Here is a 25,392-nt window from a genome sequence, read left to right on the forward strand (position 1 = left end):
AGGAGAAGCCAGCGGCTCCTGGCCATGCTGCTGCTGTGTTCTGGCCTGGCTGCTGAGATCCTGGCCCTGCCCCAGCGCAGCCCATCCTGACACAGCCCCAGCGCAGCCGCTGCAGAAACCTCCATCGTAAAACAGCTGCGGCCGCAAGAGCTGTGCCCCTCTGGGGCTCCATAGACGGACATCCCAGCTTAGTTCTGCTCTCAGAAGAGGTTTTGGTGTCAGCAGCTGAATCCAGCACCTGCTGTCCTTCCCATGAGCTCAGGACACGTGTCAAGAGAACAAGAGGTTTAGGCTAAACACATCTTGACTTCTGCACTTTCAGGTTAAAAGACACTTGAGTCCAATTGAATTGGTTCAGGTCATTGTTTCCTCTTGCATGATGTTCTCCATGCCAGCTATGTCCTGGCAGAGAGGAAAGAGTGCTTGCGAAGAGTTGGTAGAGAATGGCTTTTGCCTAGGAAGAGAGAAATGAAGGGCTGAGCTGGGATCAGAGAGGTTTGCAGTGTCCTGATCCTCCCCCTACCTTCCTCCGAACTGGTGAGGGGACACCAGGTCTACCCCATCTCCAGGAGGAACCCAGGTCTAGCCTGGCTCCGGAGAGACACCAGGTCTACCCCCGCCACCGCAGACGGCAGCAAACGGGCTCCCTCGCACCGCGCTCCCGGCAATGGCAGAGCCGCCGCCGCCGCCTGCGCAGCCAAGCCCCCGGCCCGCGTCTCGGGGAGCCGCGCCGAGGAGAGCGCCAAGGCGGGACCGCGCTGGGTCCCCGTCGGCCCCGGCCCGCCGAGAGAGACCTCGGAGCAGGAGGAGGAGGAGGCGGAGCGCGCCCGCAGGCCGGAGCGGCAGGCCGGCTGCTGGTGCAAGAGAGAGAGCGACAAAAGCTTGTGTGGAGGGCTGATTGTCAATAGATGGCAGCGAGGGAGCTGCTGTGCTCCGTCCGAAAGCCTGCGGCAGAATCAGGTGCTTTAGGGATGATTTAATCCGGGTGCTCCAGGATGATGCGGTCCGCGCCGGGGCAGAGGCGGGCCCGGAGCCGGCCGGCCCGGCGGTGCCAACCTCCTAGGGTGACGCAGCCGGAGGCGGCCGACAACAGCGACCCCTTGGTGAACTTGCGTAGCCGGCCATGACAACAGTTCTACCCGGCACCCGCCGAAATTTGACTAAGTCCCGCCGGAGCGAGGTAGACCTGGTGTCCCGCCGGTGCTGTGGTAGACCTGGTGTCCCCGGCCAGCGCCTGCCACCAGAGGGAAAGGCTGACTCCCGGCGGCTCCGGAGCCGGGGTAGACCTGTTGTTTTGTTTGCTTGCTCAATTGTGCCTGTCTCCTGTCATCTGAATCATCTGCTGCAAGCATGGGCTACAGGTGCACAGCCTGAAAGGCCAAGAGGGGCACGAGAGCTCCTTGATGCCCTTGAGCATGCTGAGGGGGAGCCCCGGGACATTGCCATGTGGATCTCAGCATTCAAGCAAGTGTGCCTGACTGAGGAACTTTGCCCGCAGTGCTGCCCTGAATCCAAGTGTCCCAGGTGAGCTGTTGGCACTGGGGTTCACCATTTGAGGAAAGTGAAGAGAGACGACCACATCCTGATTGATGAGCATCGATCTCCGATTTATTGATCCCACTTACACACTTTTATAGTAGTGTTAATTTTAAGTTCATACATATTGCAAAACCGGAGCTCATCATTGGTTACAGATTACACACCAACCTCTCCTTGTCAATACCTGTGGTTTCTTGTTGAGGCTAATACTTGTTTTTCTCATCCTGCTGTTGACTTGGTATTGACCATTCTCAAGGCCTCCATGTTTTCCACCATGTTTTTCTCATCACTTTACTCAAGGACATGGTGTTTATTGTTTTTAAGGAAAAAGCCTGAGAACTTGCTGCTTACAGCTGCCTTTTACTTTTTAACCATCTGTATGTAATCATGGCCTTTTCCTATAAGCCATGTCTGAACAAAACTCTGCAACACACATCCAGGAAACACTGCCGGGGCCCCCGGAGCCCTTCTGAGGTGGGGGAACCAGGCCTGCCCCATGGCATGTGCCCGGGCAGTTGAGATGCTGGGGATCAGGGTGCACTTCAGCCCAGCCTTTGGCAGCAGGGACACAGCTGCCAGTGCCAGGAGAGCCTCCTGCTCCTCTCCTGGCCCAGCATGACGGGAAGGAGTGGAGAGTGGTGCTACCAGAACTAATGCACAGCCCCAGCTAAGCAGGGCATTCATTTCTTGATCTTGGCAATGGATAGAGCGTGGAGCAGGGGGTACCCACAGGGGATGGGTCTGTGCAGGACCTGGGGCAGCTGCAGACTGTCTCCCTGTCATTTTCTCCTGCCAGGCAGCGCGTCCAGCTCCTAAGCAGGAACATGCACGCATGCTGAGTGATTCCCTCCCTGCACAGCCAGTGCCCATCAGCTTTGGGCCAAGGCTGCCCAGCTGCCAACACCATGACACGCAGAGGTTCAACAGACAGAATCCGCCTTGCCTCTAAAGGCCTATTCTGCCGTGAACCTCCACTCTCCACAATGTCCCTTTTGCCACAACAGCTTCTGTTTCTTCACTTCCCAATCCTCCATGCTTCCACAAGTCTCACCAAGATGTCGTGCTAGAGTCAGTGGTCATCTCTCTCTTCCTGCTGGCTGCAAGGACCTCTTTGTTGCTGAGGGAAAGGTGAGTGATTTGTGGAGATGGAGTCTGGAGTTGCATTCTGCTGCAGGGCTGTTGCGGTCTGACTGCTGCTGCTTTAGGATGGCCAGGTGCTTAGGCCATTTGCCAGGCAGCTGAGTCTCTCAGTCTTTTCTTTTCTTACCTGAGGCATGAAAGCTGAGAAGATGAGAAAGACTTTCTCCAAGGGGTGACTGCCCTCCAAGAGGAAAGCAGGGAGGAGGAGATCAAGTGCAGCCCTGTGCCAGGCACACGTTGGCTTCCATGCTGTGGGCACAAGAAGCGAGGCTCTGAGCTGGCTTGAACGCAGCCAGCACAGCTGCTGCACACTCTGGCTGCGCACAGCTGCTGACAGCTCCTGGGAAAGGGCATTTACAGTTCTTTCTGCTGGGCTTGGAGAATCCCTGTGCCAGTGAGGTGAGCGGGTTCAGCCCATCATCTTGACAGAAGTCAGAGCACAGAAGGGCAGTATTGTTTCTTCTCTATAAAATTCTTTGTCTGGCCTGCCAAGGTCCATTCAGCAGGTTAGACAGAGGCACTCTGGCTGCCCTCAGGGTGGTGGTATTTTTTATACTAAGAACTACGTGTACAATATTTACAATTACTTTCCAAGACCTATCACCTATGTTAGACAGTGAGCTTCTACTCTAAACCAATCCAAAAGTGCCACCATAACAGCAGAAGTTGGAGGCCAAGAAGAAGAAGGAGGAGGAAGACTGGACACACCCAGATTCCTCCACCTTGCTTCTCCAATCCCCATTCTAAAAACCCCAACAATTTATTTTTCACCCCATTGACAAACTATTATTTTACTTAGAATTTCGTAGCTTTCAGATCCTCATAGAAGGCTGGTATTTTTTTTTCTGCATGGGTCATAACCAAAGTCACAGTGTCTTGGGCTCTGTGCCAAGGTATCTGAGCCCCCCGGGCAGGGCCTGGAGCCCTCCAGGGCAGCCAGAGGAATTTCCTGAGTTCTGACACTTACCAGGAACTCTGTGTGGGGGTTTGCATCCCTTGTCAATAACCCGAAGAAAAATAATTTAAATGATGCCTTCACTAACGCCAGGGATCTTGCCTCGAGTCCCTGAAGGGGTAAAGTTGAGGTTCCCCCTGAAAATTCCTCAGTGCTGGTTGGAGATCCGTAGATTCAGTGAAGTCTAGGCTGATCTTCTGGCTGGCTCTCCAGTTTACTGCCACAAAATCTCTTTTTGTGACTTGGCCTGGGTCTGACTGCTGCCATAGACCTGATGCAAGACAGAATCATCCACAGCAATGACCCCACAGGGAGGGTCAGAGTCTGGACACAGAGCCCAAAACCCTTTCCCCAACTGTCTCCAGGCAGCAGCAAGTTCCCAGCCACGAGGCTGAAGTGATGACAATGAAAGACAGAGTGAGTACTGTCACAGGCACCTTTGCAGAAAAATCCTTTCCTTAGTATAGCTTTAATATAAATATATTATATTAATATAACATAAATATATTAAAACTATACTAAAACAATAATATAATAAATATAAATAATAAATAATATAGAGATAATATAATAAATGTATCATATTAATGTAACATAAATATATGAAAATGATACTAAAACAACAATAATATAATAAATATAAATATTAAATACTATAAGAATATAAAAATTATAATATATATATAATATTAATATAATATAAGCATATTATGTTAATATAATACAAGTATATTATATTAAAACTATACTAAAAGAATGGAAGAAAGGATTTCATCAGAAGGCTAGCTAAGAATAAAAAAGGAATGGAAGGATAACAAAAGCTTCTGTCTCAGACAGAGAGTCTGAGCCAGCTGACTGTGATGGGCCATTAATTAGAAACAACCACATATATCATAGAATAATAAATCAAGCCTTCTGAAACAGGGAGTCAGATCCTCATTTCTTCCCTCATCCGCAGACTCCTGTGAACACCGTCACAGAGTTCCACCTCCTTCCTTCAGGTGATGCACAGAGCCCTCTGTCTCTGGGAGCCAGTCCAGAACCTTTCCCAGTCCCACATACAATCTCAGCAATTCCTGTCCAGGTGATATTTACAGAACCGCTGCCCATTGCACGAGGGCAGTGTTTTGGAAAATTAAAAGCCAGGGACCAAGACCATAAGTTAATAAAAGAAGTTCTTAGTACAGTTCAAGATAAGCGTCTTTAGCTTTCAGTTGTATACAAGCACAGTTATGGAGAAAGCAACAGCAGCTCTGATCATATAGGAAAGGGGTGAAAGTAATTTTCCCACTGAAATTCAGCAAGTTGTCTAAGATAATGCAGTTGATTTTGAAAAGAAGTTTCAACCCCAGTAGACTATAGTAAATTTCACCTATGATCCTGATTCTAATGTAGCCATTGTCTTTGTGCTTACCATACATAATGCCACTGTTTACGTTATCCACTCCATCATTGCATTAAGATTAAATCATGAAAAAACAGCACTCCTACCCTTCAGAACATAGAGCGTGTGGAACCCTGGAACATTTCCACTCTGCCCCAGCAGATCTCTCCCAAAGCTGTTGCTCTGTTTCCTCCATGCATGCACAGCCCAGCTCGTGCTGGCAGAGGAAAGGTGACAACAGCCCAGAACCAACGCCATGTGCTGGTAGAGTCTGTCCCCACATGCTCTGGCCCCAGGCTGCAGCTCAGCCCCTGTGGCCTTGGGCATTTTCCTCCTCTCTGCTTTCACTTCTCCTTGATTTCCACTCTAAAGCAGAGGGCAGCAGCTGAGGATGTGGGGACATGGATAGGCTGGAGGGGAAAATCTCTCCTTGTTGATTCTGAAACCAGGAACTGCATCAAAGATGTGGGGTGAGATTTGGGGGAAACAGGGCTGGGATTTCATGCCTAACTCAGTCCTGACCCCAAGGGATCTGCTGGGCAGGCTTTGTCCCTCCCAGAATGGAAGCAAGGGCTCACTTTGTGCTTTTTGCCCCCACCAGGCTCCAGCATCACCCACACTGCACAAAACAGGGTGAGCTGAGGCACAGAATCACAGAATCACAGAATTTCAAGACTGGAAGAGACCTATAAGATCATCTAGTCCAGCCGATGTTCTAACTGTTCAACTAGATCATGGCAGCAAGTGCCACATCCAGTCTTTTTTTAAATTCTTCAAGGGATGATGCCTCCACCACCTCACTGGGTAAATGATTCCAGTTTCTGACCACTCTTTCTGTGAAGTATTTTCTTCTTACTTCTAACTTACATCTACCTTGACGCAACTTGAGACTGTGTCCTCTTGTTCTATCCGTTGTCGCCCGGAGAAAGAGGCCGACCCCCAGCTCACTACAGCCACCCTTCAGGAAGTTGTAGAGAGTGATGAGGTCACCCCTTAGTCTCCTTTTCTCCAGGCTGAACAACCCCAGCTCCCTCAGTCGCTCTTCATATGGCTTGTGATTGGTGCCAAAGCAGAGAGCAGGTCCCTGGGGACAGGATGTGCCTGTCAGGGTCTGTGTTGGTGGCTTGGGCTGGGGAGTACCACAGGGCCCCCAAAACTCCTATCGAAGCCTTTGCAGATATAAACATTTATTAGATATTTTTTCCTCAAACCATTTTGTAATTTATTTTCTCAGGATCTTCTGCAAATTAATTAGCTATAAAAATGTTACATACTGAAATTTGAAATTTACAATTTTCGGTGTCTTCAAGTGGGAAAGAAAATCAAACAAAAACTGAAGAGAAAAGGTCCAGCTACCTGCAGAATTCCTCGAGCCCAGGTCTTTCTTCTCTCTCTCATCCTTGAAGGCAGTCAAAGAACAGCATTTTCTTGGTCCATTCTAAGAGGAAAGGCCCTGTGTCACTAGTGGAACAAGACCTAACCTCAGGGGAGGAAAATTCATCTTTCTGAAGGTCAGTGTGTCTCTACAGGCAAGCTGACCAAAAAATCCTTTGGCTTTTGTCAGAATGGGTAGAACTTCCTTGGGAGCAGCTTTTATGTCCCAGTCACGTGGAATACCTTTGATGCTGAGGTGATAACTGGATGTGGTCAAGTTCCTCTTCTCTCCCTTGTTGTAGAAGGGAGTGAAAGAGCAGCAACTTCTTGGTCCTTTTTAAGAGGAAAGCTCTGTGTCATTAGAGGGACAAGACCTCAGCTCAAGGCAGAAAAAAATGATTGTCCCAGTGACACCAGGAAGGACAGTGGAGGCAAGTGTCACAGGTTCTGTGAGGATGATAAACCTCTTTAGTTCATTCAATGATTTCCCTAATGCAGCAAAATGTTGTTGTATTTCTTGATTTCCAATTTGTTCCTTGGATCCAGGGAAAGCTGCAACAGAATGTGGTTTCCCAAACAGCAACTCATACAGGCTCACTTTCAGACTAGTTTGAGGTTGTGTTTTAATTTGTAACAATGCTAATAGTAACACCTGTGGCCATTTCCTGACAGTTTCCTGACATATTTTACCAAATTGGCTCTTTAAGTTTGATTCATTCACTCAACCTTTTTGTTAGACTGAGGTCTCAACAGAGATACAAATTGGGATATAAATCCCAATTAATACCCGACTGTTTACTAATTGATGTAACACTTCAGATATAAAGCTGAGTCCCCTTTAAGATGGCATCCCCAAAGGCACCCCAAACCTGGGCATGATTTCTTTGAGAAGTGTCTTGGTTACTTCCCAAGCCTTGCTGGTGTGGCAGGGGAATGCTGCCAGATCAGAATCCGGCAGATATCAGAAAATATATCCACTAATACCAGGAGATGCCTGTATCCTTGCTGGCGTGGTAGCTCAAAAATCAATTTACCAGTAACCTCTGGGAGTGTTTTCTCTTTTAGTGATATCTGAAGGTGGCCTTTTTAAGTTCAAAGCATTATTTTCAAGACATATCAGGCCTTTTTCTGTAACAGACTTGACAATTTTTGTCATAAGAGCACTGGGTGTTTGAGTCCACAGACTACTTGCCATATCACCAAAATCCCAGTGGGTTTGCTGGTGTTTCAGCTTGAGAATTTGCAACACCAGTTGTGGTGGGACTCTGACTGGATTGTTGGGAGTTACCAGCCATTCTGCTCTTTATTCTGGGCTTTGTAAACAGCTAATTTTAAATCTGCTTGACTCTATCCAGGGCTATGTTCTGGGAGAGAAATGGCTTTCTCAGGTATTAACACCAGGTTGTGCAACCTCTTGTGCAGCTTTATCTGCACATCTGTTCCCTGCATGAATCTGGGAATCCCCTGTTGGTGTTGTTCTTTGTAGAGTAGTGCAGCCACTTCTCTGGGCAGCTGAATAGCATCTAGGAGGAACAATATTTCTTTTTTGATATTTAATTGGAAATCCAACTACACACCCATAATCCCAGTGCTATTAATCAATTTTGGAAATTTTCTCCACAGCCCCAGGTCAAATGCAGTGTTCTCTTGCGAGCCTTTCAGCACAGAAAGTTTTAAATTCTCAGCATCCAGGATTCCAGCAGCCAGGTGTTGTCATGCCACCCCTCCTGGTAACAGCTTTCCCTCCTCCCAAATGCCAATGCCAGGGGTACAGGTACACAGCCTCCTTCCACCTGTCCTGGCTACCAAAATCCTCTCTGGGCAACCATTTGGGAGGGAAGGGGACTGTGGAGAGAAGAGAAGACATCTAAACAACAAATCACAATAACATAACTATACATCAATAAAACTTCTCCTAACATTCACATAATATCCATCCTTTAATTGCAAGAGCCAGCCATGGCATTACCCATCCCATAACAGCAATTCATTCAATTTCCCTTCTCTTCTACAAAACAATGTCAGCTGTAAAAGTGTCTTATAAACTAAGGTACCATCCTCTGGCCACTTAGCCTGGGAGTTGAGCTTGCATGCTGACCACCACTGATTACAAGATTGGAGTAGGTTTAGTTAGTGGGTCTTCTCCTATCTGTTTCCAGTTTTTCAACAAACATTTCAGTGGAGAATTTTAAATATCATCTTCCACTTTGGTTTTAGAAGAAACTGACCCCATATTCAATAATTACAAATATACAAGTTACCTTTGTAAGTTGTAATGGTGTTTCCAGCTTTGCAATGGAGGGGGAGAGGGGAAGAGGAAGGGGACTGCCAAACCTGCAGTCACTAAAACTGACAAAAGAGGGTGCTTATAGTCCACAAATGCCATCTCAGCCAGGCACACAAAAATAAAGCAACTCCAAACCACCAGCAAACACTCAGCCATGCTCCAACACTCTCAACACTCTCTCTGCAAATGAATTTTTATATCAAGGGCATCCCCATGTGGATATGCTGGCAAACTCACATTAAGCTACCACTCTCACATGAGCACACTCTCAGAGTTGAAGAAGAATGCAGGGAATGGGAGGAATGCAAAGGAATTAACCAATCTTCATCACAAAAGTGGCTCCAGAGGAAGCTGTGGCCAGGTTTCGGTTGTAAATGGGAATGTTGTTTGTTTGTTTTTCTTCTTTCCTCCATCCAAGTCAAGATGGAGGCAGCCTATGCTACAAGACAGCAGAACAAGGATTTTTCTTTAAATATGATCTTGGCCTGGTACAACAATTCCGGATACTGTTAGCATTCAGGAACACATAATCACAGAATGATTATATGCAGGTGCTTTTATTAAAGACCTCTGGGTGTCAGGAGACGCTAACCCAAATCTGATTCTGACATGCTTTGGGACAAAACATGGTTTATATTCAATCATTATATAACTTACATATCAGTTATTAAACTTACATTGTTCTATTGTGTACATTGATATCATCCAGGCATGGATTCCTCGTGGATCCCTCAAACCTCCAACATAGTTTCTCATGGTTCTTTAAACAATAATTATATCGAATCACACCTAACAAGTATATAATTTATCATACACTGACTACACAGGAGCAGTTTGACATCATCTAGCAAATACAAGGTCTAACATTTCCCAGGGCCTACCTTTAACATTTTCCCAGGGCCTACCAAGCCTAACTCCCTTTTGAGCTCCCCGAATTTTGTGATTTTAAAATCTTTTACTATCAATACCTCCCGGGGACAACCTCTAGTATTTCCTAGGGAACTCGTACCCCTGATAATTCTTGGGGACTTGAACTCCAGACAGTGGAAACTCTGACTCCCTGAGGTCAGGAACTCAAACTTCTGCCTGATAACCTAACCCAGGGACTCAAACCCCCCTTAGCTCTCAGAGTCTCTGCTGGGCAGAGTGACCCCAAGATAGGTTAGAAAGTCTCTTTTCCCAGCCTGGTGGTCAAAGAAGGAGTCAGAGCTCTTCAGTTATTATTCTCAAGGTTGTTTATTGTTTCTTATTTATAAAATTCTTTCTCCTGGCCTGCCGAGGTCTGCTCAGCAAGACAGAGGCACACTGACACCCTCAGTGTGGTGTTATCTTTTATACTAAAAACTACATGTACAATATTTACCATAACTTCCCAATACCTATAACCTATGTTAGACAGTGAGTTTCTACTCTAAACCAATATAAAAATGCCAACATCATCCAGAAGATGGAGGCCAGAAAGAAGAAGAAAAAAGGACGAGGCACGCCCAAATTCCTCCACCTTGGGACCGTGAGCCCCATCCTAAAAACCTCAGAAATCGATTTTTTACCCTTTATGAATTCACTATCATTCTACTTAAACTTTCTTGACTTGTAATTCTTCCTATAAAGGTTGGTAATTTTTTCCATAGGTCAAGATCAAAGACATGGGGGTCTTGGGCTCTGTGCCAAGGTCTCTGAGCGCCCCCCTCGCCCAGGCAGTAACTCTGTGTGGGGATGTGCATCCCTTGTCAATAACCCGAAGAAAAATAATTTAAATGATGCCTTCACTTACGCCAGGGATCTTGCCTTGAGTCCCTGAAGGTCTAAAGTTGAGGTTCTCTGTGAAAATTCCTCAGTGCTGGCTGGAGATCTGTGGATTCATTGAAGCTCTAGGCTGATCTTCTGTCTGGCTCTCCAATTTACTGCCACAAAATCTCCAAAATGTTGGAACACAACTCCTTAACACTGATTTGGTTTAAAAAGGCATAATTTATTCAGGCCTGAGGTCACACAAAGGATACTCCTAACCATTTATGCACACATGATTTTGCAAATAAGCAATTTACACATTACAACTTACCCATTAACCAGTAAGCCCAGATTCAGTCCTTGTTTTGTCTATTCCTACATTCTTGAGCCAGATGTCTTCTTCTTCTCTTCCAGCTGTTCTTGCTGGGAAAGCAGTTTTTGTGTGCCTTGTTTCTCTGTTCACAGGCACAGTAAAAACTAAATTAATTCCTTTGCAGTCACATAGCATGGCAGCCTCTCTCCAGCTTCGTTCCCTGAGCACTCCTGCTCCTGCAGAACCACCCTGATAATGGACCTCCATGTGTTGGACATGGTGGCTTCACCTTGGCGTGGCCAACACTCACCTGGACGGGCTCCTGGCAGGTGTCCAGGGTGACGTGGCAGCACGCAGTGCTCCCGTTGGTGGTGAAGGACGTCCTCATCTGGGACATGTGGCTGTAGGTGTCCTCCAAGCTGCCCAGGTGAGCTTTGAGCAGGGACCAGGCCCAGCTCCATGGCAAAGGGGTTGTAGTCCAGGGGGCTGGAGAAGAAGATGGCCATGGTGAAGGTGGTGGCCTCATAGACCAGGACTCCACAACAGGCGCGGAACAGGGGGCTGGAGAGCTGGCAGGTGTCAGAGGAGCCTGGGGGCACAGGGGGCCTGGGGGGGACGAAGCTGTGCCCGCTGTAGAACTAGGTCCTGGGGAGGAGAAACGGGGCTGTGTCATCAGGGGAGCATGGTGAGACCACCAGTGCCACAGACATTTTTTAATGAAAAACTCTTTCTTTAGGATTTTTCCTCTTGAGAAGCTGAGAGGCTCAGGAACAAAATGTAAACAACGATTATCTGCTGCTGTGAGATGCAACAGGTGGATCTGTGATTGGTCTCATGTGGTTGTTACTAATTAATGGCCAATCACAGTCAGCTGGCTCGGACTCTCTTTCCAAGACAGAAGCTTTTGTTATCATTCCTTTCTTTTTCTATTCTTAGCTAGCCTTCTGATGAAATCTTTTCTTCTATTCTTTTAGTATAGTTTTAATATAACATATATCATAAAATAATAAATCAAGCCTTCTGAAACATGGAGTCAGATCCTCGTCTCTTCCCTCATCCTGAGACCCCTGTAAACACGGTCACACACCAGGAGATCATTGTGGAGCAAGTGGCGGGTGGTGGAACCAGCAGGAGACAGTCTCACCAGCAGTGGGAGGTGCTGGGGGCATTACTGGGAGGTGATGGGGGCATTACTGGGAGGTGATTGAGAACCACTGGAAGGTGCTGGAGCACTGGGAGGTAATGGGAGCACTGTTGGGGGGCACTGAGAGCACTGGGAGGTGCTGGGGGCATTGCTGGGAGGTGCTGGGAGCACTGGCGGACAAGTAAGAGATGGACCAAGCTCTAGGAGATGCTCCCATCGTGGGATGATGACCCCACACTCTGGTGGTGTTTGCAGGGGTCTCAGGATGAGGGAAGAGATGAGAATCTTGACTTTATATTTCAGAAGGCTGATTTATTATTTTATTATATATATTATGTTAAAAGAAAATGATATATTAAGAGCTGCTAAAAGAATAGAAGAAAAGATTTCATCAGAAAGCTAGCAAAAAATAGGATAGAATGATAATAAAATCTTGTGACTGACTAGAGAATCCGAGATAGCTGGACTGTGATTAGCTATTAATTAAAAACAAGGACATGAGACCAAAGATGCACTTGTTGCATTCTACAGCAGTAAATAATTATTGTTTACATTTTGTTTCTGAAGTCTCCCAACTTCTCAAGAGAAAAAGTCTTAATGAAAAGATTTTTCATAAAATATGTGTGTGACACCACCCTGTCCTGGTTTGGAACGGGAGGAAAATTCAGGGAAGTGATGCAAAGCTTTTTGTGTAACTGACGGGCTGCTGAACCACTGAGAAGCTGGGCAGAACTCTGTGAAACACACATGTTAAAAACCAAAAAACCCCAAAACTCTCTCTTTCCTTTCCAATCAACAAAAAAGCAACAAACTCCAACCTCAACCCCCATCTTAGCCAAACCAAGCCAAACAGTGTCACTGTGATATTTTATGGAAAATTCCCTCACTGGGATTTCTTCCCCTGGGAAGCTGGGAAGCTTCAGCTTCTCCCTGTTTTGCTGCTTTGGAGAATTGTTTACCCAGCATGTGAATTGTTTTAATTAATGACCAATCCCAGTCCAGCTGTGTCAGGACTCTGGTCAGTCACGGGTTTTTATTATTCATTCTATTCCAGCCTTCTGATGTATCCTTTCTCTTTCTTCAGTATAGTTTTAGGATATAATTTCTTTTAATATAATATTGAGGGAACCCAGGAAATTGCTCTGGCTGCCCTGGAGGTCTCCAGCCCCTGCCCGGGGGGCTCAGAGCCCTTGGCACAGAGCCCAAGACCCCTGTGCCTTTGATTTAGCCTTTGAAAAAAACAATTACCAACCTCTATAGGAAGAATTTGAAGACAAGAAAGTTTAGGTAGAATAATAGTTAGTTTGTCACTGGGTAAAAAATAGTTTTTTCAGATTTTTAGAATGGGAACTTGAAGTCCCAAGACAGAAGAATTGTCCTCTTTCCTTCTTCTTCCGTACTTCCTTCCCTTCCTTTCCTTCTTCCTCCATTTTTTAAGTGATGCTAGCACTTTTAAAATTAGTTTAGAGGAAAAACTGATTGTCTAACATGGATGATAAGTACTGAGAAGTTCTTGTAAATACTGTACACATAGCTTTTAGTAGAAAAAGATAACACTACCCCAAGGACAGGCAGTGTGCCTCAACCCGACCTGCCAGACAGACTTTGGCGAGTCAAAAAAAGAATTTTATAGATAAAAAAACCAATAAACAACCTTAAGAACAAGAATAGAAGAGTTCTTACTCCTTCTTCAACTGCTGGGCTGGGAATAGAGACTTTCTAACACATCTTGGGGGCACTGTGACCAGCAGAGATTCTGAGATAACAGAATATCATAAAATAATAAATCAGCCTTGTGAGAACATGGAGTCAAATTCAGCATAATGTTAACCCTTACACTGCCTCAATCCTCCCTCAAATAGGAAAAAAACTCCAAAATACCAACATGTAAAAGAACATGAAAAAGACATCAAAGTCAGTGTCGAAAAAGTTAAGTCCCAAATAACAAAGAAAAATAAAAACCTTGTTTCTTAGAGCTGAAATCCTCTTATAAGCTATAAAGAGAAGACTCTTTTTCCTTATAGTACATAAAACTATAAAGAGATAAAAGTGTTCTAATTGCTATCAAACAAAAGCCTTCATACTAAAAGAAACAAATGCTAAAATAGCTGTAATCCCATATAAAGTTAAACAGAAAAAAAGAGCAGCCCTTTGCTTCCAAAGAAAAGAAAATCTCTATTCTCAAAAATAAAAATAGACAATAAAGAGAACTTTTGCCTTTAAACAACTCATCTTTAAAACAATACCCCATAAATCAACATAACCCATCAACAAGCTATAAAAAATGCTTATAACAATAAAAAAAACTTAATCATAGCAACATTCCCCAAAGAACTGCTGTTTGTAACAAAGTAAGAACCACAAAAAACATGTTTTCTTTCCTCTTATGAAAAAGTGTCCATAACCTTAACAAAAAATACTACTTTCCCTCAATAAACTAAAGAAAAACTACTTTAAAAGTCATAAACTAACTAAAAATCTTAAATGCAATTTTTTACATTATCAGTGAGGAAGAAAAGTTGTGAGAAGAGGAAAAGTGTTCTAAAAGGCTTGTTTTCATTCTTTCTTACTACTTTTTTCCTTTTAATTACCTCTAATAAAATTTTCTTTATACCCTCCTAAAGTTTTAAACCTGCCTTACCTTTCTTCTAATCCTACCTCACAACAAAAAGTAAGTGTATCAGTAATCAGCCGACACCAAACCTACCACATTCTTGACAGCATCAGCCAAAAAACTTCAAATTAAAAAAATCTTAAATTAGCAAACCTAAACCACAACACAAAATTAGTGTTTCCACCCAATTTCAAACTAAAACCACCACACACCCTGCACCCCAGGGGCTCTCCTGCACCTTCCCCTCACCTGGGGTTCTCCAGGGTGACATTCCGGGTGCTGTTGGATATCTGGATCTCCACGGTCCTCTCCAGGAAATTCCACATCTTGGCACGCGATTGGCTGCTCCAGGGGGACAGAATCTACTCCTCCAGTCTGGGGTGTGCTCAGCTCTGGGATTTTCTCCCTGGAGACAGAATTTTCTCAGCTCTGGAGTCTCCTTGAATCCGTGATCTTCTCATTCCAAGGTCTCCTCCTCAGCTCCAGAGTTTCTTTGTTCCAGAATCATCTTCTTGGATCCAGGATCTTTTCCTCAGCTTTGGGGTGTCTCCTTGGATTCAGGATCTTCTCAGCTCTGGAATCTTGTTCCTGTCTCTGGAAATGTCTTGGATCCACAATCTCTTTGCATCTGGAATTTTCTCAGATTGGGTGTCTCTTTGGATCCAGGGTCTCCTCAGCACTGAAATCTTCTCCTCAGATCTGGGGTCTCCTTGGATTCAGAATCTTCTCAGCTCCGGAATCTTGTTCTTGTCTCTGGAAATTTATTGGATCTGGAATCCTCACAGATTGGGTGTCTCTTTGGATCCAGGGTCTCCTCAGCACTGAAATCTTCTCAGCTCTGGGGTCTCCTCTGTCCCAGGCTCTCCTCAGCACTCCTTGGATCCAGAATCTCCACCTTGGTCTCCTTGGATCCAGGTAGACCCTGGATCCAGCATCTCCATCCCAGCCCCCAAATTTCCCTGTGGTCTCCCGCTCTGAGCACCTTCTGGGTCTCCATTGGTGCTGGGAATGTCCTGGGGCAGACAAATCCCTCCCATGCCTGGAAAAATCCTAAATTACAACTTCCTGGTGGTTAAACAGACCAACTTCCTGGTGGTGAATCCAGGGCAAAATCCCCCAGGGCCTGGCACCTTTAGCTGGGGTAACTGGTTTAACTGGCTGAATTGTCTAATTGATTTCTCTAATTTATGTAATTTAATCCAGTCTATCTAACTCAGCTGGTTTAAATGTTTTAAATTATTTAAATGGTTCCACAATGAGTTTATAACTGGTTCAACTGGTTTAATTCGTTCATCTAATTGAACGAGTTTAATTGTTTATCTAGTTAAGCTGATTCAATTGTCTCACTGCCTGAATTGGTCTAAGTGGTGTAGCAGACAAGAGTGGGGGTGATTTGTGGAAAAAAAAAACTCCACAACTTGTAAAAGTTGTAAAGCTGGAATTATTTATTTCATTGCTGGACATGCTCCCCAAGGACATGAGCACCCCCAAAATTCCTGAGTCTACTTTATCCCCTAATGTTGCATTTGCATAATGTTGCATTTGCATAAAATCATGACTATGTATTAAACGTATCAATTTTATGAGCCTGTACAGTTTTTCAGTCCCATAGTTGTAATGCGGTGTTTATAACCCAGATTCAGTTTTTCTGTTTGCTTCAGTCTCAAAGTCAGCAGGGAGCCTCTTCTCATCTCTCTTCAGCTTGTCTTTCTTGTCACATTTCTATTTTCTGAAAAGTCCCTTCACCCAGAATTTTTCTCCTGAGAAGCTGAGAAGCCTCAGAGAAAAAAGAAAACAATAATTATCTGACTTGCTTCTCCAATGTTTTGCTGCTTTGGAATGTGTTTGGAGATTGTTTATCCAACAGGTGATTCATTGTTTTCATGTGAATTGTTTTGACTTATTGGCCAATCAATGTCAAGATGTGCTGGGGCTCTGGAAAGAGTCACAGGTTTTCATTATTATCTTTTTAGCATTCAGTATGTATCCGTTCTGTATTCTTTAGTATAGTTTAGTATAGTATTCTTTAATATAATATAGTATTATAAAATAATAAATTAGCCTTCTGAGAACATGGAGACAGATTCATCATTCCTGACCTGCAAATACAATATTTTCTGAGTAGCCTCGAATCTCCTTTGTTCTCTCTCTGCAGGCGTTTTGGTGAGCACACAAGTTAAAAGACTAAAGAAAAAAAATCCAAAATTGCTTTCTACCCTGAGTTAAATTTCCAATCCCCTGTTTCATTCCCCCCTTTTCTAGAAACAAGTAAATTATTTTACTTAGTACAAATTTCTACGATCATAGGTGTCCCTTAATGCTTTGCCATGTACATTTGATAATGAGGTCAACACTGCTATTTGCTGCAGTATTCTCCAATTCCAAATTACCACTATAAAAGATAACCCTAAACTCACCCTAGCTAATACCAATAAATTTGTAAGGCTGCCAACAAGAGTCTCCTTGGTTCCACAGTGTTACAATGGACCCTTTGCTCCATGACGTTCACTAGTGTAACATGGACGCCTTGATTCCATGAGGTTGTGTAGTGTCACAATGATCTCCTTGGTTCTGCGGCCCTGCCGTGGCTGCTGTGTAACAATGGACCTGTGGTACCATCACGTTCCATAGTGTCACCATGGTCCCTTTGGTTCCACAAGGCCTTGCTGTGCCACAATGGCCCCTTGGTTCCATGAGGTTCTGTACTGTCAACAATGATCTCTTTGGCTCCCCAGTGTCACAATGGCCCCTTGGTTCCATGGGGTGCCTGGCTTCCCACAGCCCCTCACAGACCCTTATGGCCCCTCATGGCCCCTCACAGCCCCTCGCAGCTCCCTCACAGTTCCCCATGGTCCCTTATGGCCCCTCACAGCTCATGGCCCTTCATGGCCCCTCACAGCCTCTCACAGCTTATGGCCCTTCATGGCCCCTCACAGCCTCTCACAGCTCATGGCTCCTCATGGTCCCTCACAGCGCCTCATGGCTCCCCCACAGTTCCCCATTGCCCCTCATGGCCCCTCACAACCTCTCGCAGCTCATGGCTCCTCACGGACCCTCATAGTTCCCCATTGCCCCTCATGGCCCTTCACAAACTCTCACAGCTCATGGCTCCTCACGGACCCTCATGGTCCCCCATGGCCCCTCATAGTTCTCCCCGGCCCCTCATGGTTCCCCGTGGCCCCTCACGGCTCCTCATGGCCCCTTATAGCTCCCCATGGCCCCTCACGGCCCCTCACAGCTCCTGGCCCCTCATGGTTCCCTCACAGCTCCCCAAGACCCCTCACAGCCCCTCACTGTGGATGCCATGCAACAGAGATAAACAGCGAGCATTTCTCACAACAGGTTGCGAGAATTTTTAGGCAGTTGTAAGGATGTGAGAACTTGTTCTTCTACTTCATCTTTCTCTTTGTCTCAAGGACGGTGTGTAAAGAATGTGTTTTGTTAACTAGCCAATCAAATAGAATATCTCGTCTCACTCTATAAAAAACCTGATGGTTCTCTTGAATAAAACTTTCTTTTACTGTTTCTGCAATACTGCCTCCTGCCTGTTCCTGTGTCATTCTCGGCGCAGGAGTGACACCTCACAGCCCCTCATGGCCCCTCTCGACCCCTCACGGTCGCCCACAGCTCAAGGCCCCTCACGGCCCCAGGCGTGAGGCAGCTCCGGCCCCGCCATTGGCGCCGCTCTTTGCTGCCCGCCAATGGCGCCCCGAGTCTTTGGTGCCATCATCGGTCGCCGGGCAAAGGGAGGCCTGGTGGTGAGGTGCCCCGGGCTGGCCCGGAATGGGGTCCAGGGGTCCCCGGGCTTATGGAAACGGGGGATCCAGGGGCTGGGAGAGTAGGATACCCGGGAAAGGGGGTGCAGGGTGTGTCGGGGCCGAATAAGGGGGTGCAGGGGGTCCTGCAGCTGGGGAAGGAGATGCGGGGGATCCCAGTTCCCAGGAATGGGCATTCAAAGGGGTCCCCGGGAGGTTCCCCAAAGCCCCTCCCGGGGGGCAGCAGGAGCTTGCTCAGGAGCTCTGAGCAGAGAAAAGAGGGTGACCCCGGCTTGGGGGCACATGAGGGACTCACACACACTCCCGGGGGGAACGACCCCGGGGACCCCCCCTCACCTTGTCCCGCAGGGGAGGCCGAGCCCCAGCCCGGGCAGACGAAGCCCCCGAGCCCCGGCAGCATCCTGGGGGCGCGTGCGGGGCCGGGAGGGGCAGGATCCGGGAAACGGCGGCGGCTGCCGGGGGCCGCGGTTGCCTGGGAACCGCGAACGCGGCGGCGGCGTCTGTGACAGCGGCGCGGCCTCAGTTGCCTGAGAACGCGGCCCTGGCTGGGTGTGCGCAGCCTGGGCTCCTACAGGCGGCTTCCTACACCCGCAGAGTATTGGCCTCTGCAAAAGAATTCCTACACCCGCAGAGTATTGGCCTCTGCAAAAGGTTCCTGAATTTCCTTTGAAGGTAAAGATTAACTCAAGTTGAACGTTTTGGTTTTGTCTCATCTGCACTCTGAGAGAGAATGCCAGAGGGAAATACAGGATGGGATAATGCCCGTCCTCTGGTGCAGCAGTTCAGTGGTATGCACTGTCACAGATATGTTTTATGAAAAATCCTGTGCTTGGGATTTTTTCTCCCGAGAAGCTGAAAGGCCTCAGGAACAAAATGTAAACAATGATTATCTGCTGCTTTGGAATGCAACAGGTGCATCTGTGATTGGTCTCATGTGGTTGTTTCTAGTTAATGGCCAGTCACAGTCAGCCAGCTCAGACGCTCTGTCCAAGACAGAAGCTTTTGTTATCATTCCATTCCTTTCCCATTCTTAGCTAGCCTTCTGATTAAATCCTTTCTTCTCTTCTTTTAGTAAAGTTTTACTATAATATATATCATAAAATAATAAATCAAGAGTCAGATCCTTCCTTATCTCTTCCCTCATCCTAAGACCCCTGTGAACACCACCACAATGCCCAGCTGAGAGGATGAACAGTATATGCTCTACTGATTGTGCTTTTTTTTGCACTGGAGAAATGCAACATTTTCTAAATGTACTGGTCTATACATTTTCTTTGTCTATAGTGATTGCTTAAACTTCTTAAAGGTGAATGAATTCTGTTCAAGTTTCAGTGAGTTGTTATCATCTGGGTACTAAAATGATTAGGGAGATGCCTCTGAATTGAGGTGCAAACGAGACCATATGCCAAAGTCAATAGTCTGGATTTTATGTGACAGTAAATGTGAGGAAGAGAGAGAGAGAGAAAGGAATAGAAAAAGAAGCGGGGGGAGAAAGAGAGTGACAGAGACAGATTAAGTAAAAAATATCATCATTCCATGGATCCCATTGGCATACCATAAAATCCTCTTCTGGTCTTCTCTGTCTTGTCTTAAGTTCCCTTGGGCAGCTTAACTCACAGTGCCAAGTTCCAGTCAGGGAATTTTCTGGGAAGGGTGGGCTTGGGTGGTCGCAGCTTCTTTATTCAGTTTTGTCACAATGGGCAGAAAGTCCTTTATAGCAATATTTAAGCCATTAGCCATAACATTCCAGTCTCTCCCAAGTCCTGTGAGGAGCAGCTGAGAGAGCAGGGCTGCTTTAGCCTAAAGAAGAGGATGTCCACTTTAGGTATTTTCAAGTAATATTTAAGCTGCAGCTTTTTCTGGTCTAACAGCTATTAGTGTTCAGATTTTTAGCTCCAGGTTTCAGTATGATCCATCTTAGAATTGCACAAGGTAGCCATATGGTTCAAATAAAGTCCAGCTAGAGGCCTACTAGCTGCTTACACCAAACAAGCACTCAGCTACTTTCAAATCATAGAAAATTTTTAGCACCAGTATATCTCTTGACTGTGGCATGCATCGGGCTGTGAATTTTCAGACTTCCATTATTGCTTCTTCCGGTTTTGTTGAGGTGTTGTCACTCATCTGGGAGATCCTGCCTTCAAAATGCCTTCTGCATTCCCAAAGAGGACCTCAACACCCTGACTTTTGTCCAGGGAAAGACTGACATCTTTCAATGTAAGTACCCACTGGGCTGTGTTAAGGCTGGAAATTGCCCTGGTGTCCCTGCTCTCCCTGCCCCAGCTTTAGTGCAAGCAAGAAAATTCTCTACATAGGTAATAAGCAGAAATATTATAGTAAGGCTACGAAATGCAAATAATAAACGACATGGTTATGAAAGCTTCTTTTTAGGTGAACAGAGAGGGGGAATTGTGGAATCTATAAAATCAGAGGGTTTTGGGAGAGCTGCAAAAGGCAGGCCCCAGAGACAGCAGAACTCTGATTAGAGCTAAGCAGCAGCCATGGGATAGGTCAGCAGAAAAAGTATTTAAACTGTAGAAAAGCAAGGACAATTAGAACAATGGTCTGTGGATTACCACTTATCTAGAATAACTCCCTAAGCTACAGAAAAGTTTATCTAGGAAGTTTGAAGCTTAGTAATGAAGCTCTGTGCGTTGTGTTTAAGGCTTACAAGCAGGTATTGTATTCAAAATAAGCAAGCATTGTTTTAACCAAAGGTACGTGTGCCTCTAGTGGTTGGATAGAACTACTGTCAATGTGCTTTTGCTTTGTGGGATTGGTCAAGAAGCTTATAAAGGAAGTGGTAACATTAATTTTTTTTTCTGCTGCCTGAGATGTGAGCTGGTGGCATCTTCCCATTGTCATAACCATGCAATGAGACTGATGCTGAAAAATAAAACAGCTCGAGGCACATTCCACAGCAGCTCTGTCCTGTTTGTGATTTGTACAGAGCCCCCTGCCACTGTCAAGACCAAGCTGCCCTTGGGCGCCTGGGCATGTGGGGGGGAAGCTGAAACTCTGCCCAAAGCCTTGTGAGACAGGGCTGGTCCCAGCTGGAAGAGCTTCCAAAGCAGCTGTTCTCTCTCAGCTCCTGTGTGGGCACAGATCCAGCCCTGCTGACACAGTGTACAGCAGAGCAAATTATCTGCTGCAGCACATCCAGAAGATAATGTCTCAGCACCTTTGTGTTGCAGACATCTTTTATGAAAATTTCTTTCCTTAGGATTTTTCCTCCCGAGAAGCTGAGAGGGCTCAGGAACATAATGTAAACATTGGTTATCTGCTGCTGTGGAATGCAACAGGTGCATCTGTGATTGGACTGTGTTGGATGTTTGTAATTAATGGCCAATCACAGTCAGCTGGCTTGGACTTTCTGTCCAAGCCACAAGCCTTTGTAATAATTCTTTCCTATTCTATTTTTAGCTAGCCTTCTGATGAAATCCTTTCTTCTATTCTTTTAGTATAGTTTTAATACAATATATATCATAAAATAATAAATGAAGCCTTCTGAAACATGGAGTCAGATCCTCGTCTCTCCCCTCATCTGCTAAGACCCCTGGGAATATAGTCACTCCTTTGTTCTGCAGGATGGTGGAAATCTTCCTGTGCTGGGAATTCTCCCCTGATTTTGGTTGGCCATGTGTTGATGGTGTCTATCCCAAAGGAGCTGGCTTCTCTTGAAAGCTCTGGATTGGTAGAAATGTTGAGGGCTGTGCAGTTCTTGCCTGCTTACTGGAGTCAGGGCCACAAAAGTCCCTTGGTGTCTGCAGCTCACTTGACTGAAGATGCCCCACTGCTGAGGCTCTGTCAAGGAGATCCTTCTGTTTTCTTCTCTGGGGGTCTCTGTGAGCCCAGACAGAGAAAACAAATGCTAATTAACAGAGAGAACTAAAACTTGGACACATTCCTGTGCTCCTCACTCTTGGTACAACGTTCCTTTCTTGTGTCTCTTGGACTCAGCCAGCAGTGATATCTCCTTGCTGTGAGTTCTCAGTGCTGTACAGGGATGGAGTCAGGGCAGTTCTGAGAGCTCTTCCCACTCTCTGAAAAGGTCACTGCCTCAATCCAATGAAACTAAAGAGGAAACAAATGCCCAAAGAGCAGAAATCCCCAAACACGTCCCATCAAATCATGGAGAAGCCAATGGGACAGAGCCATGTGGTTGGAGTATGTGCATTGCACTCTGTATTAATGATTTATTTGTGCTAAGTATTTCAGCAAGTAATGTCCAGGGCTTCCAGGACTGTCCTGGACAATTTGATCACAAGTTGTTCACCAGTGGCACTTGTTCAAGAAACGCCATTCTGAACAAGCACAACTCTGAGGTTTTTGCTGTTTTATTTTTGCCTTTCAGCTGCTTCCCTCTAAGTTCCAGTGGGAGAAGTTTCTCAACATGAAGAAGGCCATCCCTGGGACGAGTTTTCTGCCCAGAATTGGCCCATGTGTAGACCTGGGGGTGACTCATCCAAAGGTGCCTTTTCCTGCTCTTTTCCTTTCTGTTTGATGTGAAGTTGGAAGAGGGTGTGTGCTTGTGACAGGCAAAATACCTCAGTGTCCAGGTCCTGCTGTTATTGCAAAATGCTGGGAGTGGTGAACTGGGGGTCCTGATCTGCACTACGCCAACCCAGATAAGCTCTGCTGAAGCTGCCATTGCTAAAAGAATGGGGGGAAGGCTGGGGACACAAAGGCACAACATTGCCCTTTGCCATTCTCCTGCTGAAGGAGGCACCTCTTGCTTTGGTGTGGTCGCCATCAAGTGCTTGGGGTCACAGGATTCCTTCCAGAGTGGCAGCGTTGGCCTTTGAAGGCCAAGGACCTGCAGGAATTACTTCAGATTTAACAAAACAAATTGCCTTAATGCTTTGGGCTGGAACAACATGTGGTACCCTGATGGGGTGTTAGATTTTGCAGGCTGCCATATGTGCAGGGGACTTGCCCTGGGCAGAGGGGAATGGATGTGCTTTATCTGGATCAGTGCCTACTCAGAGGTGTGTTCAAAGCTGCTTTTCTGGCAGGACTGGCTCAGTAGAAAGCACAGTCCAAACGGGTGGGTGACTGAGGTGGGCTGTTGTTATGAATGAGGTCTCTATATGTCTAATTTAATAAACCAGCATTAGAATTTAGCAGCAATTTTAATTGAGCAGCAATCAAATATATATATATATATATAATATAATAATGCAATCAAATATAACCAAGCAGATACAAAATAATTTGGCAGTGGTTTGGATAAAGCATAAGCAAAACCAAAAGAATCCAAACGCAACTTATATACTGTATGCTAATACATATTCATCAATAATTTTCTGTAAACCTCCTCCTATTTTTGATTCTTGAAATCGATGTCACTACACTGCACATTGCATGCTCTGCTTGTTTCTAAGGGGTCTTTTGGCTTTTGGTGGTTGCTTCCCATGAAGGCTCCTCCTCATCATCACTGTCCTTTGAATACAAGCTGCAGATGCACCCCAAGTCTTGTGTTATAGAAGCCAGCATTATATTCTAAAAATAAGCCTTATTATTTCATAGATGCCTGGAATTATCCCAATTTTGTCCATTTCAAGGCCGATTCTTGAATTATCCCCAGGCCTATTGCGTTTTGGGATGTTACTTATCTCAAACTACATCCTGCATCCTGTTTTCTCATGAACATCTGAAAACATCTGTTTTGTGACACAAATCACATTAATTTCTCACACTGTTGAGCAGGAAATTGGCAGCAAGAGCCATGTAACACACTGGTTAAGGATTGCCCAGACAAAGCAGGGCAGTGTTTTCTCCAAGCAATGCCTCTGCTCCAGAAGCAGTTGCTGTTGTTGTGTCATTCCAGACGTGCCTCTGCCATGGTATCAATAATACAGGGATAATTACAAGATAGCAATAATTACAAGAAAGCACCCATTTGAAGCACATGGAAAACAGAGATACCAACTCTACTTTTACCCAAGTGTCTGAGAAAATAACTGAAGCTTTTCCTCATTCAGCATTCATTCACCTCATTTGTCTTTTTCTTGACTTCTGTGTTACTTTATTTCTGCCTTTAGCTCTGTTAGAAATGCACTAACTTTTGAATACAATTAAAGGGGACAAAATCATCGAAGCAAAAGGAAACTTTTGTAATGATTCAGCTTTTTTTTTTTTTTTTTTTTTTTTTTTTTTTTTTTATGGCGGACAAGACAGTGTCCCTGCGCTGAGTTGTGCCGCGGAACTGTGCCGCGGAGCTGTGTCGCCGAGCCGGGCCTTGTAGCTGGGCCTCGGAGCTGGGCCGCGGAGTTGTGCTGCGGAGCTGAGCTGCGAAGCCGAGCCGCGGAGCCGGGTCTCGGAGCTAGGCCGCGGAGTTGTGCTGCGGAGCCGAGCCGCGGAGCCGGGTCTCGGAGCTAGGCCGCGGAGTTGTGCTGCGGAGCCGAGCCGCGGAGCCGGGCCTCGGAGCTAGGCCGCGGAGTTGTGCTGCGGAGCCGAGCCGCGGAGCCGGGTCTCGGAGCTAGGCCGCGGAGTTGTGCTGCGGAGCCGAGCCGCGGAGCCGGGCCTCGGAGCTGGGCCGCGGAGTTGTGCTGCGGAGCTGAGCCGCGAAGCCGAGCCGCGGAGCCGGGCCTTGGAGCTAAGCCGCGGAGTTGTGCTGCGGAGCTGAGCCGCGGAGCTGAGCCGCGGAGCCGGGCCTCGGAGCTGGGCCGCGGAGTTGTGCTGCGGAACTGTGCCGCGGAGCCGGGCCTCGGAGCTGGGCCGCGGAGCTGTGCCGCAGAACTAGGCCGCGGAGCTAGGCCGTGTAGCTGTGCCGTGGGGGTGTGCCGCGGAGTTGTGCTGCGGAGGTGAGCTTCGGAGCTGTACCGCGGAGTTGTGTCGTGGAGCTGTTCTGTGGAGCTGTGCCTTGCTCCCTTCCCTGCATTCTGCATCCCTTGAAGAGTCTCTGTTACTACCTTAGCAGCTTTGTGGTGCCAACTTGCTGCTGGAGAATTCCTGGAACTCTGAAACACCGGATTTTTAAATCCTTAATTTCCAAATCTCTGTATTTTTAAACCCCTAGACTCCTGTAACCTCGGATTTTAGAATCCTTGGATTCCTAAACTCTCGGATATCCTGAATCCCCGGATTCCTGAACCTCCGGATTTTGAATCCCCTGCCGTCTGGTTGTTTCTGG

The sequence above is a fragment of the Melospiza melodia genome, chromosome 30 (assembly GCF_035770615.1).
Source record: "Melospiza melodia melodia isolate bMelMel2 chromosome 30, bMelMel2.pri, whole genome shotgun sequence".
Classification (NCBI taxonomy): Eukaryota; Metazoa; Chordata; class Aves; order Passeriformes; family Passerellidae; genus Melospiza; species Melospiza melodia.